The sequence below is a fragment of the Globicephala melas genome, chromosome 8 (genome assembly GCF_963455315.2).
Source record: "Globicephala melas chromosome 8, mGloMel1.2, whole genome shotgun sequence".
NCBI lineage: Eukaryota > Metazoa > Chordata > Mammalia > Artiodactyla > Delphinidae > Globicephala > Globicephala melas.
Window position 1 is genome coordinate 24,511,745 of NC_083321.1, and position 13,449 is coordinate 24,525,193.

Below are 13,449 nucleotides of genomic sequence, written 5' to 3' on the forward strand. Positions count from 1 at the left end.
CCCACCCACCCCGAGCATCTGGATTCCTGAAATCTGAGACCCTCACCCACTCTCCAGCCCTTCCTGAGACCTGACACGACCTCTGAGAAGAAATGTTTGCCACCTCTATGGTGGCCCGGCTTCAAATGACTACTTGCAAAAACTAGAGACAAAGTGGACGTGTGCCTCTGTGGTCGGAACCCTCATACGGGAATACAAGGGTACGCACCCCCCTGAGGTCGCACGCAGTACAAATAGAGTTCATGGGACACCCAGGGGCAGGGGAGGCAGAACCTGCTACGCGCTCTCAGCTCAGCACACAGGGTGTGTCAGGGCCGGACAGGGCTGGCCTGGGCACTGCAGTAAGGTCTTGGCCACCGAGTGTTGCTCTTTCTCTAGCGGGGAAAGGGAAGGGGGGCCATGGGGGGAGTCCACATTACAGCAAGTGTTCCTGGTTGAGGAAATCGGTTTGTTAGAAAGGAGACGCCTCTGGAGTCCAGACTGTCCTTCCTCTGAGCTAACTCAGTCCTGCTGACCAGCACCTTGAAAAACCACCAAAACACAAGGGCAACCTGCCTGGGTCCCTCCTTAATCAAAGTATTGCCTTTCTTCCCTCTAGGGTCTTAAGAGCACAAACAACATCACATTAATCTTTGTAACTCTCTCAAATACTGAGGAAGGAAAAACCATCCCTGCCATTCATCAGGCTGGGACAACAGACACAAATAAAGACGGCTGCCAAGTTCACAGTAAACAGTATTTCTCCCAAGGAAACGCTGAAAAGTGCCATAGGACCCCTTCTTAGGATGACTCCTGCTGTCCTACTCACCATTCACCTGTCCTCTAAAATCAGACTATCAGAAACTTTGCTGTTTGAAGTTATTCCGGTAAGAATGAAAACCCCTCCAGTTTTGCCTGGAATAACCAAGACACTCTGACACAAAGAAGCGACCTTGATTTACAACCCAGGTGCAGACATTCAGATAAAGGTGTCTGGAACGCAAGAGTCCACATTTATCTTAACTTAGTGGTTTCCAAGGAAGTATGCCCCTGGATCCATTTCACAGTCTAGCCATGCTGTGACCCTTTTGCACTCACCCTGCATTGCTTTAAATGCATTAAAACACCTACTTCATCTGAATTTTACCCAGGTTCCATCCTTCCCCCAAATTCTATAATAACTCTACTTTTCCCTTTGTTTGTTGAGAAGCTCCATAGTAACTAACTCTACCGTGTGGTTTTTCTCATTGCAATGAGCCAATAAACCTGACTTTGTCAAACTGCAGGTTTGTCCCTAGTGGTCTTAGGCTGCCTGGGCTCTGACAGTAACAAGCACAGAGACTCACATGTGCACTTCTGATGGGTTCTCCAAATGGTCAATATGGACTGTGAAATAGATATGGTGTAATTATGTAGAGGTGGGCAGTGTTCATTATACTGAGTATATTCATTTCTGCAGCATTATCCAACTGTTTTCCTGAGAACACGTAGTATATGAAAAAATGATCAACTTTGTTTTTAAAGTGTACAGTTCAGTGGTTTTTAGTATAGTCACAGAATTATGTAATCATATCCACTGCCTAAGTTCAGATGTTTTTATCACCCCCAAAGAAACCCTGTACCTGTTCCCAATCACTCCCCACTCCCTCCTCAGCACATCCCCTGGCAAACACTAATCCACCTTCTGCCTCTTTGGATTTGCCTATACTGGACATTTCATGTGAATGTAATCATACAATATGTGTTCTTTTGTGATTGGCAACTTTCATTTAGTATATTTTCAAGGTTCATCTGCATTGTACCACTGTCCTTCGGTTTGTTTCATTTCTCTTTTTTTGCCAAATAAGATTCCATTGTATGGATGTACCACATTTCATTTATCTGTTCATCAGTTGATGGACGTATAGGTTGTTTCCACTTTTGGGCCGTTATGAATAATGATGCTATGAATATTCATGTGTAGGTTTTTGTGTGAACAAATATTTTTAATTCTTTTGGGTATATACTTAGGAGTGAGTTTGCTAGACCATAAGATAAATTTGTATTTCATATTTTGAGGAACTGCCAAACTGAGAGGTCTTACGTTAGAGCTAGGACCCACTATTTTGAGCGAACTCTGTATTATATAAACGAGTCATCTGTTTGGTCCTTAACACAATTTTAATTTGGATAGATTTATTCTAGTCACGTCATGTGTCAACATGTAAACTTGTTTGGATTAAATAATTTTTTATCAGAAAAAGGTGACTGAAAAATTTTATCTTCCCACCAGCAATATGTGGGGTTTCCAATTTCTCCACACCCTCATCAACATTTGTTATTATCTGTCTTTTTTATTATAGCCGTCCTCGTGGATGTGAAGTGCTGCCTTATTGTGTTTTTTATTAATTTTGTTTTATTTATTTATTTTTTATACAGCAGGTTCTTATTAGTTATCTATTTTATACATACATTGCCAAGGTCATGAAGATTTACCTATATGCTATCTTCTAAGAGTTTTATGGTTTTAGCTCTAATTTAGGTCATTGACCCATTTGGAATTAATTTTTGTATAAGGATCCAATCTTATTCTTTTGTATGGGACTAGCCAGTTGTTCCAGCCCTATTTGTTGAAAATATTATTCTCTCTTCACTGAATTGTCTTAATATCCTTGTTGAAAATTGACTTAAATGTACAGGTTTGTTTCTAGACTCACAATTTTATTCTGTTGATCTATATAATTCTCTTTATGCCGGTACTACACTTTCATGATTGCTGTAGCATTCTAGTAAGTGTTGAAGTCAGGGTATGTGAGTCCTCCAACTTTAATTCTTCTTTTTCAAGATTGTGTTGGTATTCTGAGTCTCTTGCATTTTCATATGAATTTTAGGATCAGCTTATCAATTTCTCCAAAGAAACCATCTAGGATTTTAATAGAGATTGAACTGACTCTATAGATCAATTTGGGAAGAACTGTCATCTTAACAATAAGTTTCCACTTATTAAGGTCTTCTCTAATATCTTTCGATAATGTTTTAGAGTTTTTGGTGTAAAAGTCTTGCACTTTTGTTAAATTTATTCCTACGTATTTTATTGTTTTTGATGCTATTGAAAATGGATTTGTTTTCTTATTTTTCATTTTGGATTGCCCATTGCTAATATATAGGAATACAATTAATTTTTGCATATTGATCTTATATCCTGCCACTGTGTTGAACTTGTTCATTAGCTATAGTATTTGTGTGTGTGTGTGGATTCCTTAGGATTTTCTACAAACAAGATCATGTCAAATGCAAATACAGTTTTACTTCTTCCTTTCCAATCTAGATGCCTTTTATTCTTTTCTTGTTTAATTACCCTGACCGGAATCCCCAGTATAATATTAAATAGAAGTGATGAGAGCAGACATCTTTGTCTTATTCCTGATCCTACAGGTAAAAGCTTTCAGTCTTTCCCTGTTAAGTGTGACATTAGCCGTGGGGATTTCACAGATGCCTCAGTCTACTGATTCAGTTGTTAATCTCACCCAGAAACACCCTCACAGACACATCCAGAATAATGTTGGACCAAATGCCATTGTCCAGTGGAGTAGCTAGATAAAATTAACCATCACACCAGTTATCACTGTAACAACAAAACAATACAAATGTATAAAAAGAAATAAAATAATTGTCTCCCTTCATGCTCTCTTATTTTCCTTACTCACGTTTTCTACAACATCCCCGTCTCCATCCCCAGAGAAGCCACTTTAAAAAATATATCTTTTTACACCTTTCTCCTTGATTTTACACACACACACACACACACACACACACCCATGATAACATTGTTTCTTTCCCCCAAAAAAGGACTCAACTGAATTTATAAGTTTGAGCTTTGAAAACACTCATAACAACAAGGACAGTAAAAAGTATATCTTTCTGGAAAAAGAAGTTCTACATACCTCATTTTTCCCATTACATACTTAGTATATAAAATACTGTAACTTAGTCATGGTATACCCAACAGATAAATTCCTAAAAAATTTAAAATTAATGAAAAGTTTTCCATATGGTTTAACAGACTGCATTCCTTGACCACATTTAGATCCTTGAAACATGTCCTTTTCATAGGATAAAGTAGGTTTTCAATATATCTTTGCATGCTAACTTCATCAGCTAAGTACAGATAAGAAACAAAAAGACATTTAATTTCTATGAAGTTCATTTTCTGCCGTAATTACTAATAATATAAACCAGGCTCTAAAAATAGATGACCTCAATCAAAAGAATCACAGTTTTAAAAGAAAGCATATAATTAAAAATGATAAGGCTGCATCTTTAATAATCCCATGAATGTCTCGGACTGATTAGGCATGGAAAAAAATTCTAGCTCCTTGAAAACAGTCACACATCTAGGCTTCATTTTCTCTCTACAAGCATTTTACTTGGCAAAATCCAAACCATCCCATGATGTTCAACTCAGCTGTCACATTTTTTAGGACGCTTTCCTTCACTGACCCGCCCACTGCTAAATTAGTCACTTCCACATTTGTGCCTTCATGACGCTCTGCTGACACTGACATTACCCCAGTTAATCTCACTGCAAGTGAGGTCAGGTTTCTCTTGTCTCTTGAACTGTCAGCAAAATGTGGTAAGAGTCCATGGTGCTCCCTGCTCCATTGAGCACATGTGAATACGCACACACACAGAAATGCACCAACATTTACACAAACATAGAGCAAGATATGGAACTTACATGTCAATTCCACTATTTTCTATTCCTAATTCTTTCCATTATACTTTTCCTTAATTTATATATATATATATATATATTTTTTTTTCTTCCTTGTCTAATACAGAAAATATTTAAGGTTTTTAATTTGCTTCTAGGTAAAGTTTTGGCAGAAAAATAAAAAATTTTATTATATGCCATTCTGGTTGTCATTACTGTCAAATAATTCTGTAATATCTGCTTTAATTTCTTCTTTGACCAAAGAGGTTTTTAGAGGATATTTTCATTTATTTGCTTTTTGAGACTAAACTGGTGGGGCTTTGAGAATATACATTTATTATTTGTTTCTGATTTTACTATATTTGGGTCAGAGAATGTGGGACTGTACTACTTCTATACCTTGAACTCAGTGCTTTGTCTGTAGCCTATTTTGAGAGTCCTTTAGAAATAGGTGACAAACTATTTAAAAGTTTGTAAATTTGACCCAGCGATTCCAAACCTAAGATTTATGCTATGAACGTAACAGTAACAATTCACAAAAATGAATGTACAAGGATACTTATCACAATGCTTTTATTATAACAAAATTGGAAATTGTCTATATGTCTCATAATAGGAGATTAAGTAAAATATGATGCATTCATATTAAGAAACATACATCTAGTCATTAATAATGATAATGTAGATGAATATTTCCTAAGAAGGAAAAAAGTTTACAATCTGTTCCAAAAATACAAGTTGTACAAAAATATAAGGAGAATCCTTTAAAAATATTTATGCATTTCTTTTTTATTATATTTGTGTTTATTTTTTATCTTTCCCATTTTATTTTTTTCAGCTTTATCGAGGTATAATTGACAAAATTGTAGTTAAGTGTACAGCATGCTGATTTGATATACATGGCAAAAGGAGTCCCACAATCAAGTTAATTAACACATCTTACAAATTCACCTTTAAAAAATTTTTTTTTGGTGAGAACACTTAAATTCTACTCTCTTAGCAAATTATACAATACAGTGTTATCAACAATAGTGAACATGTCATATGTTAGATTCTCAGACCTTATTCATTTTATAACTGAAAGTTTTTACCCTTTTACCAACCTCGCCTCACCTCCCCCACCCCTCAACCCCTGGCAACAGCCATTCTATTCTCTGTTTCTATGAATTCAACCTTTTTTTTTTTTAGATTTCTCATATAAGTGATACGGTGCAGTATTTGTCTTTCTCTGTCTGGCATATTTATTTAGCATAATGCCCTCAGGGTTAATCAATGTTGTCGCAAATGGTAAGATTTCCTTTTTTTAAGGCTGAATAATAGTCCACTGCATTACATACCCTGCACTTTTTTATCCATTCATCTGTCTATAGACACTTAGGTTGTTTCCATACCTTGACTATTATGAATAATGCTGCAATGACTATAGGAGTACAGATATTTCTTTGAGATAATGATTTTATTTCCTTTGAATTTTTACTCAAAAGTGGGATAGCTGGATAGTTCTATTATTAATTTCTTGAGGAACCTCCGTACTGTTTTCCATAGTGGCTGCACCACTTTACATTCCCACCAACTGTGAACAAGGGTTCTCCTTTCTCCACATCCTTGACAGCATTTGTAATTGCTTGTCTTTTTGATAATAGCCACCCTAACAAGTGTGAGGTAATATTATATTGTGGTTTTGATATGCATTACCCTGATGATTAGTGATGTTGAGCACTTTTTCATGTACCTGTTGGCCATCTGTAATGCCTTCTTTGGAAAAATGTCTGCTCAGGTCCTTTGTCCATTTTTTAATTGGATCATCTGGTTTTTTGCTATTGAGGTGTATGAGTTCCTTGTATATTTTGGATATTAACCCCTTATTGGATATATGGCTTGCAAATGTTTTCTCCTATTCCATACATTGCCTTTTCATTTTATTTGGTTGGTTTCCTTTACTGTTCAGAAGCTTTTAAGTTTGATGTAGTACCACAGGCTTATTTTTGCTTTTGTTGCCTTTGATTTGATAACAAATCCAAAAAATCATTGCCATGCCCAGTGTCAAAAAGCTTACTCCTATGTTTTCTTCCAGGAGTTTTACAGTTTCACCTTTAAGTCTTTAATCCATTTTTGGTTGACTTTTGTGTATGGTGTAAGATAGTGGTCTAGTTTCATTCTTTTGCATGTGGATATCTACTTTTCCCAAAACCATTTCTTGAAGAGACTATTATCCCTTGTTGTATATTCTTAGTGCACTTGTTAAAATTAACTGACCATTAGTTAATTAACTAATGCACTAGTTTATTTCTGTACTCTCTATTCCATTTATCTATGTGTCTGTTTTTATGCCAACACTATAATGTTTTGATTAATATAGCTTTGTAATACAATTTGAAATCAGGAAATGTGATGCCTCCAGTTTTGTTCTTCTTTCTCAAGGTTGCTTTGGCTATTCAGGGCCTCTTATGGTTCCATACAAATTTTAGAATTGTTCTATTTTTGTGAAAAATGCCTTTGAAATTTTAATAGGGATTGCATTGAGTCTGTAGATCACTTTGGGCAGTATGGATATTTTAACAATATTAATTCTTTCAATCCATGTACATGAACTATCTTTCCATCTATTTGTGTCTTCTTCAATTTCTTTCATCAGTGTTTTATAGTTTACAGTGTACAGATCTTTCACTTCCTTGGTTAAATTTATTCTTAAGTATCTCATCTTTTTTGATGCTATTGTGAATGAGATTGTTTTCTGAATTTCTCTTTCTGATAGTTTGTTGTTAGTGTATAGAAATGCAACTGATTTTTGTATATTGATTTTGTATCCTGAAACTTTACTGAACTAACTTATTAGTTCTAACAGTTTTTTGGTGGAGTCTATAGTGTTTTCTATATATAATACCATGTCATCAGCAAACAGAGATAATTTTACTTCTTTTCTGATTTGGATGCTTTTTTTTTTCCTTGACTAATTCTTCCTTGTGTTAATTATTTACCTCTTGTCTTTCAGCTTGTGGCTGCCCTTATGTTTTCTATTCAGTGATGGTGGGCCTGTAAGACTGAAAATGACACTTCCCTGATGCTTCTGCAAGCTGGATTCCGGTTAGGCACTGCCTATTGGGAAGCACTGGCAGGAGACTGGAAGGAAGGAGGGGCGGGGGAGTCTCCTGCTGATTTCCAGCCCCTGCATGTCTCTCTCCGGAGGTCTTTAGGCACTCTGATCCCCAGCTCCAGGATGCCCTTTCAGGATCCAAATCACTAGCTGTGAAGTTGTCCTTTTCAAAGGTCCAATACCAATCAAGTGGTACCCTTTCGAGTAGGGTTGCCAGGACTCCTCTATATGACATGTCTTGTGTTTAATGATTGTGCTCTGTATTCTGTACTGACTTTGCCCCAATGCCTTCAATGCCCTCTAGACAGCTTTTCTTTTCCAATAAATTACCAAGTATCAGCAGTTAGAGTATTTTTTTGCTATAGTAATTGAAGCTTAAGTCACTTGAATGCAACATAGCTGAAAATCATACCTCCACAAATATAGTTATGGACAATTCCACATGGTCTGTCCTGCAGGTTTGACTTAGGATAGGCCAAAAAGGAGGTTTGAGAATTAAAGTACTGATTCTTCTTATCATCAAGAAAGAAAAAGATTGTTCTTTGGTCAAAGTCCCAGGTCATGAACAAGAAACCACCACTAATTAGAGATAACCTGTGTTCTGAAAATCAACCAGTCAATGACAGCCTCACTCCAATAACGCACACTACGGAAAGTTAGCAAATCACAGATAGCCCCCAAACTTCTGAAATTGAGCCAGTTGGTGACAGCCGGTACACCTCAGCACACCAGCTCACAATGCAATTGTCGAGCGTGTTTTCTCATTAATGGACGTTCAGTAGACAAAAGAACAAAATAAGCTGGATGTGACCACTGTAGAAACTATTTTACAATGTAAATGAAACAGATTGTAAATTCAAGGACTTATACATGCAAATTCTGCAACACAAAGAAACGTTAGGGAGACCCAAATCACCAGGGAAATATAATTAAAGAAACAGGTAGGTAACTTATGTAGTTATAATTTATTTCAGATAGAGAATGAATAATATTTTAGTATAAATGTGTCCCATGTGATATTTTTCTTTTATTTCAATGTATATGCACATAAGCAATTAGAAATCATTCAAATTTAACTAGGTTTCCTGGTGGCGTTGTTTATCCTTTGTTTTTTTGTTGTTGTTGAAGGTGGTGATGGTGGTGGTGGTGGTATGTGTGTATGTGTGCTAAATCTGGCGACTTCAAGACTCTGAGTATCTGCTGTGAGTTACCTGCTCTGATATGTTCGTGATAGGGACAGAGTAAAGGGCCAAAGTAGGTAATTAAATAGTTAATCCCACTAGGGGATTGTAAGTAAAAAAAAAAAAAACAAAAAAACCCCCCTGTAAGTTAATGATCACTCAAGAAAGCAGGTTTGGGGCTTCCCTGATGGTGCAGTGGTTGAGAATCTGCCTGCTAATGCAGGGGACACGGGTTCGAGCCCTGGTCTGGGAGGATCCCACATGCCGCGGAGCGACTAAACCTGTGCACCACAACTACTGAGCCTGCGCGTCTGGAGCCTGTGCTCCGCAACAAGAGAGGCCGTGATAGTGAGAGGCCCGTGCACTGCGATGAAGAGTGGCCCCCGCTTGCCACAGCTAGAGAAAGCCCTCGCACAGAAACGAAGACCCAACACAGCAAAAATTAATTAATTAATTAATAAACTCCTACCCCCAACATCTTCTTTAAAAAAAAAAAGAAAGAAAGAAAGAAAGCAGGTTTGCTTAACTGCAAAACCAAGCAGGCTTGCTTAGCAACAAAACCATGCAACAAAAGCATGAGACATGCCCCCAAACAAAAAAACAATGGTGGCATGAAATCCACATCCTGCCCAGTAAGCTCAGTGAGTTAATAATCCCTAGGACGTGATCTCTGCACACATAAAAATAATAATTTATGGAAAGGAGGCATTTCAAAGTGAAAGACCCTCATTGTCCTACAACCTGAAATAATTTTACCAGAGTGCCCTGACAGTCCCGGCTTAACCATGTAGGGAAAAGAAAACTCCCCCACCTGATGAGGAGGAGCTAAAAATGGAAGTTTAATGTCTACTAAAAAAAAAAAAAAAGTGGTCTTTTCCCCCTCCCCACTTTTCTTTTAATTATGAAACTGTAGCCTACTAAGTTCTTGGGGCACAGCACCCTCTCACCCACCCGCTTGTAAGCCTCACAAGCATCCTAGCCTAATAAATCACTTCTTATCTATCACTTTGCCTCTCACCAAATTCTTTCTGAGCTAAAGCATAAAACACCAGAGCTCCTCGAAGCCCCCCGAAACACCACCTAGCGATTTCATTAGCACCAGCTGTGAGGCGACCCCTCTCAGAGATCTTGACACCAGCTGCACGGGATCCCTCCCTTAGACATCTGATCATTCGATCCTCAGGCACATACTTCCAGCTCCTCTGTTCTATAAGCTCTTTTCCGTTTTGTTTCCAGAGCCCTGGGGTGGTAGCTGCTTCTGGCAGTCCTAATTTCTGGATCCCCTCAGTATTCTTTCCCTGCTCTTTCAGCCTTTGCACATTGTCTAACAATTCTTTGTGTTAAATTTCCTCTTTTGAAATATGGAGCATGAATTCTTTTTCCCCAAAGTAACCTGATACATTCCTCAACTGTGTGTTATTCCATGATAAGGGGGTGGGGTGGAGAGAAGAGTGTCCTCTTCTCACTTACATTTTCCTCTGTGCCTCCTCCTTGACTCCCAGGTGCCCAGTTGCTCAGTCAAGGCAGAGGGTACTATGACAGTGTGCAACTTACAAATGGCCCAAGACAGCTGAACAGGCCAGGCTTGTAGAGACCACCAGGTCATCACTGGACAGAGTGGGACAAGAACGCAAGCTTTTTCAGTAGCAGTAGCTTCTATTTGTGTCAAAAGAATTTCCAGTTGGGTATCCCCATCCTTTTGGTGGTTCCATTGGTGTAGTGGATTAGAGCATAGATTCAATGGGCTGCCATGGATAGACACAAAGCCCATATATACCTCATCAGTCTTTTTAAGTAGGTTGTTTTCCTCTAGATTTTGCCACTTCGTAACTATGTCCACAGGGGATGCCCCATATTGTTATGCCTCTATTAATTCAGTCTTTGGGTGTCCCAATGGCCTGACCAATTGCTAGACCATTAGGGATGTTCTGTGTGTGACAGCCATGGAAATAGCTCAGATCTCCTGCTGCAGGTAGCATCATTAACTGACAACTCCCGTTTGATACCCACAACGTTTCTGCATCAAGGTCACACTTCCTCTGGGGTGCTCCCAGTCCAGGCCTGACCATGATGGGGTGTTAGCGCAGGCCAATCCCGTGGGTCTCTGGACTACTCCAGTGGGCAGCTTTGGCTCAAGGACTCTCCATCGGCCTGGCTGAGACATTCTTAGAGCTGCAGTCCAGTCTGAGATTCTTCCTTCCCAATCCTCTTTCCTCCACCTTCTCTTTTCCCAAGCATCAGATTTGCATCATGGTCTGAGGCTCTTTTTGCCTGTTCTTACTCCCTATTTTTTATCCCTCACAACCCCTACTCACAACCGCAGTGCATCTCTCATGAATCTAATCCTATCCCAGCATTTGTTTCTTGGAGGACCCTAATGGACACACTGCGTAAAGGTTTGTTTCTGTCCATCTTGGGGCAGCGTGCCCTACAGCCAAGAATAGCATCTGAAGTTTACCACATTGTTCAGCATGTCTAGTGCTGAACTCCACAATTTATGGCTGTGGCATTCCATGGGGTTTGCCCATCTCAGAAGCAAGCTATTTCATCAGTGAACCATGCTTTTTTGTCATATGGAAGTCTTGTTGAAGAGGTCCCCAGTGAGCCAACTGCTTACGTTTAACAGTAGGTGGGTCTCTCTGTGTCTAACGGGTGGGCAGCCACCTGTTCCTGAAGTTGGCTGAGGTATCAGGAAACAGGCTTGGGCCTTGACTGGAGGGACCATTTCTATATCACTACAGAACTTTCTGGGTGTTCCAGTTCAGATGGTATAGGACTCAATGCAAGTTGAGAATGTCAGGTGGCAGAGTCATTTTCTTTTCACTGACAGTCTCTTTTTCCAGAATGGGCTAGCTTCAGGCTTGGCAACAGAAGGAAGTTCTTGTAGACCTGGCTGACGAGAAAGTAGAGTCCCATTTCCACAGTCTACAACCTGCTTCGAGATGGAACACTGATATCTGTGATTCCATGGGTGGTAAGGAGATAGGAGAGGAGGCCTCCAGCACAGGTTTGCTTTACTGATGACTGGATCACTTTCCAGGCTTCTTGCCACATGTGCCCCCTCCCCACGTGTGGTTGTTTGTCTGGTATATAAAGGCTGTAGTGAAATTCCTAGGTACGGAGAGTCTTGTTTCTAAAATAGGCCAATCAGAGGTTGGGCCTCCAGTCCCATAGCTAGTGGCCACACAGGAAGCACCCAAGAAGGTCCCATGAGTGGCAGAATCTTTCTTCTTCTTCTTTTTTTTCTTTTACAGATTTATTGAGGTATAGTTGATATATACCAAAAGTTTCACATATTTACTGTATACCTTTTGAAGAGTTTGGACATGTACATACCCCTGTGATACCATCACCATAATCAAGGTAATAAACATATCCATCACCTCCAAAAGTTTTTGAACCCATCCATCTTTGGTCAATTTTTCCAACATGGGACATGATGGAATCCATGAAGTACACTCAATGCTTGTGTCATCAATATAGTGGAATGTTTGGCCCCAAGCAGCAGTTCTCACTGTTTTAGCCTGAGTTCAACCCACTGATGATGTACTAGGGAGTTTCTTACAGTACTGCTTGCCTGGGTGGGTGAAGGCAAATGATATCAGTCAGGGTCTTACAACAAAACAGACAAAACTTTCAAAGGGACATTACTGAACAGAATTCAATGAGGAGATCACGTAAGAGGTATGAACAGGATGAGGGAACAAATAAGGGATGGTGAGGTGCCCAGGGATTAGTAAACAGGGGGGAGATGTCTCCAAGCCTGAAAGAGCAATGGGAAGGAATAGTGTTACCATAGTGGGACAAGCCAAAGACTTCAAAGAGGGCACCAAAAAGTTTGGTCTACACAGAGAAATACCCTAATTTCTCTTTTCTCCCCCGCTCCTCAGTTGCCGACCAATGCTTTTCATTGGCTGAACCCCACCAGAAGCCAGATGACAAGAGAACCCAGGTGAAGGAGGTCATAGAGATCAGCCTCCCAGGGCACAGAGATGAGCATAGGTCAGAGACTGAATTTTCCCTTCTTCCTGGAAAGTATCCCGCCACCCCACCAAAAAAAAACACTGGCCCATCCAAGCCCACATACCAAGCATCACTGGTTCAGCCACTCTTATGATGTCTGTCAGGCACTATAGCAACAACAGTGGACAAACTGACCTGCATAAGCCTCAAAAGGACACAGTAAGACTCCAGACACTAGTGGCTTCCCCAGCCCTGTAGGCTATTGAATTGGATGGCGTTATTTGGCTCCCTGACCTGTATAACATCTTGTATGAGAAGACTGCATTTTTCTCTGTCCCTGCGAGGAGCTGTTGTTTCCATGATGCAATCTTGGTAAGCTTTGGGATTACAGGCCATTCTTGGCCACACCTTCAGTATTCACCATATTAGAAGCCACCAATAGGGGACACTTTGCGTCCAATAAGCAGGTCCATTCACCATGTGTCCAGAAAATTCATATTAATTATACAGGTTGCAAGAAATCAAGAAGCATGTTCCAG

General features: G+C 39.5%; 1 long non-coding RNA gene across 1 annotated transcript in view; it reads left to right on the plus strand.

The window, feature by feature from the left end:
• Positions 1-8,783, plus strand: part of LOC115857570 (uncharacterized) — a 30,434-nt gene extending 21,651 nt beyond the window's left edge. Inside the window, exon 4 of the long non-coding RNA XR_011377614.1 lies at positions 7,665-8,783. This is a non-coding gene — a long non-coding RNA (uncharacterized lncRNA). The remainder of the gene's footprint in view (positions 1-7,664) is intronic.
• The last annotated feature ends 4,666 nt before the right edge of the window (positions 8,784-13,449 follow it).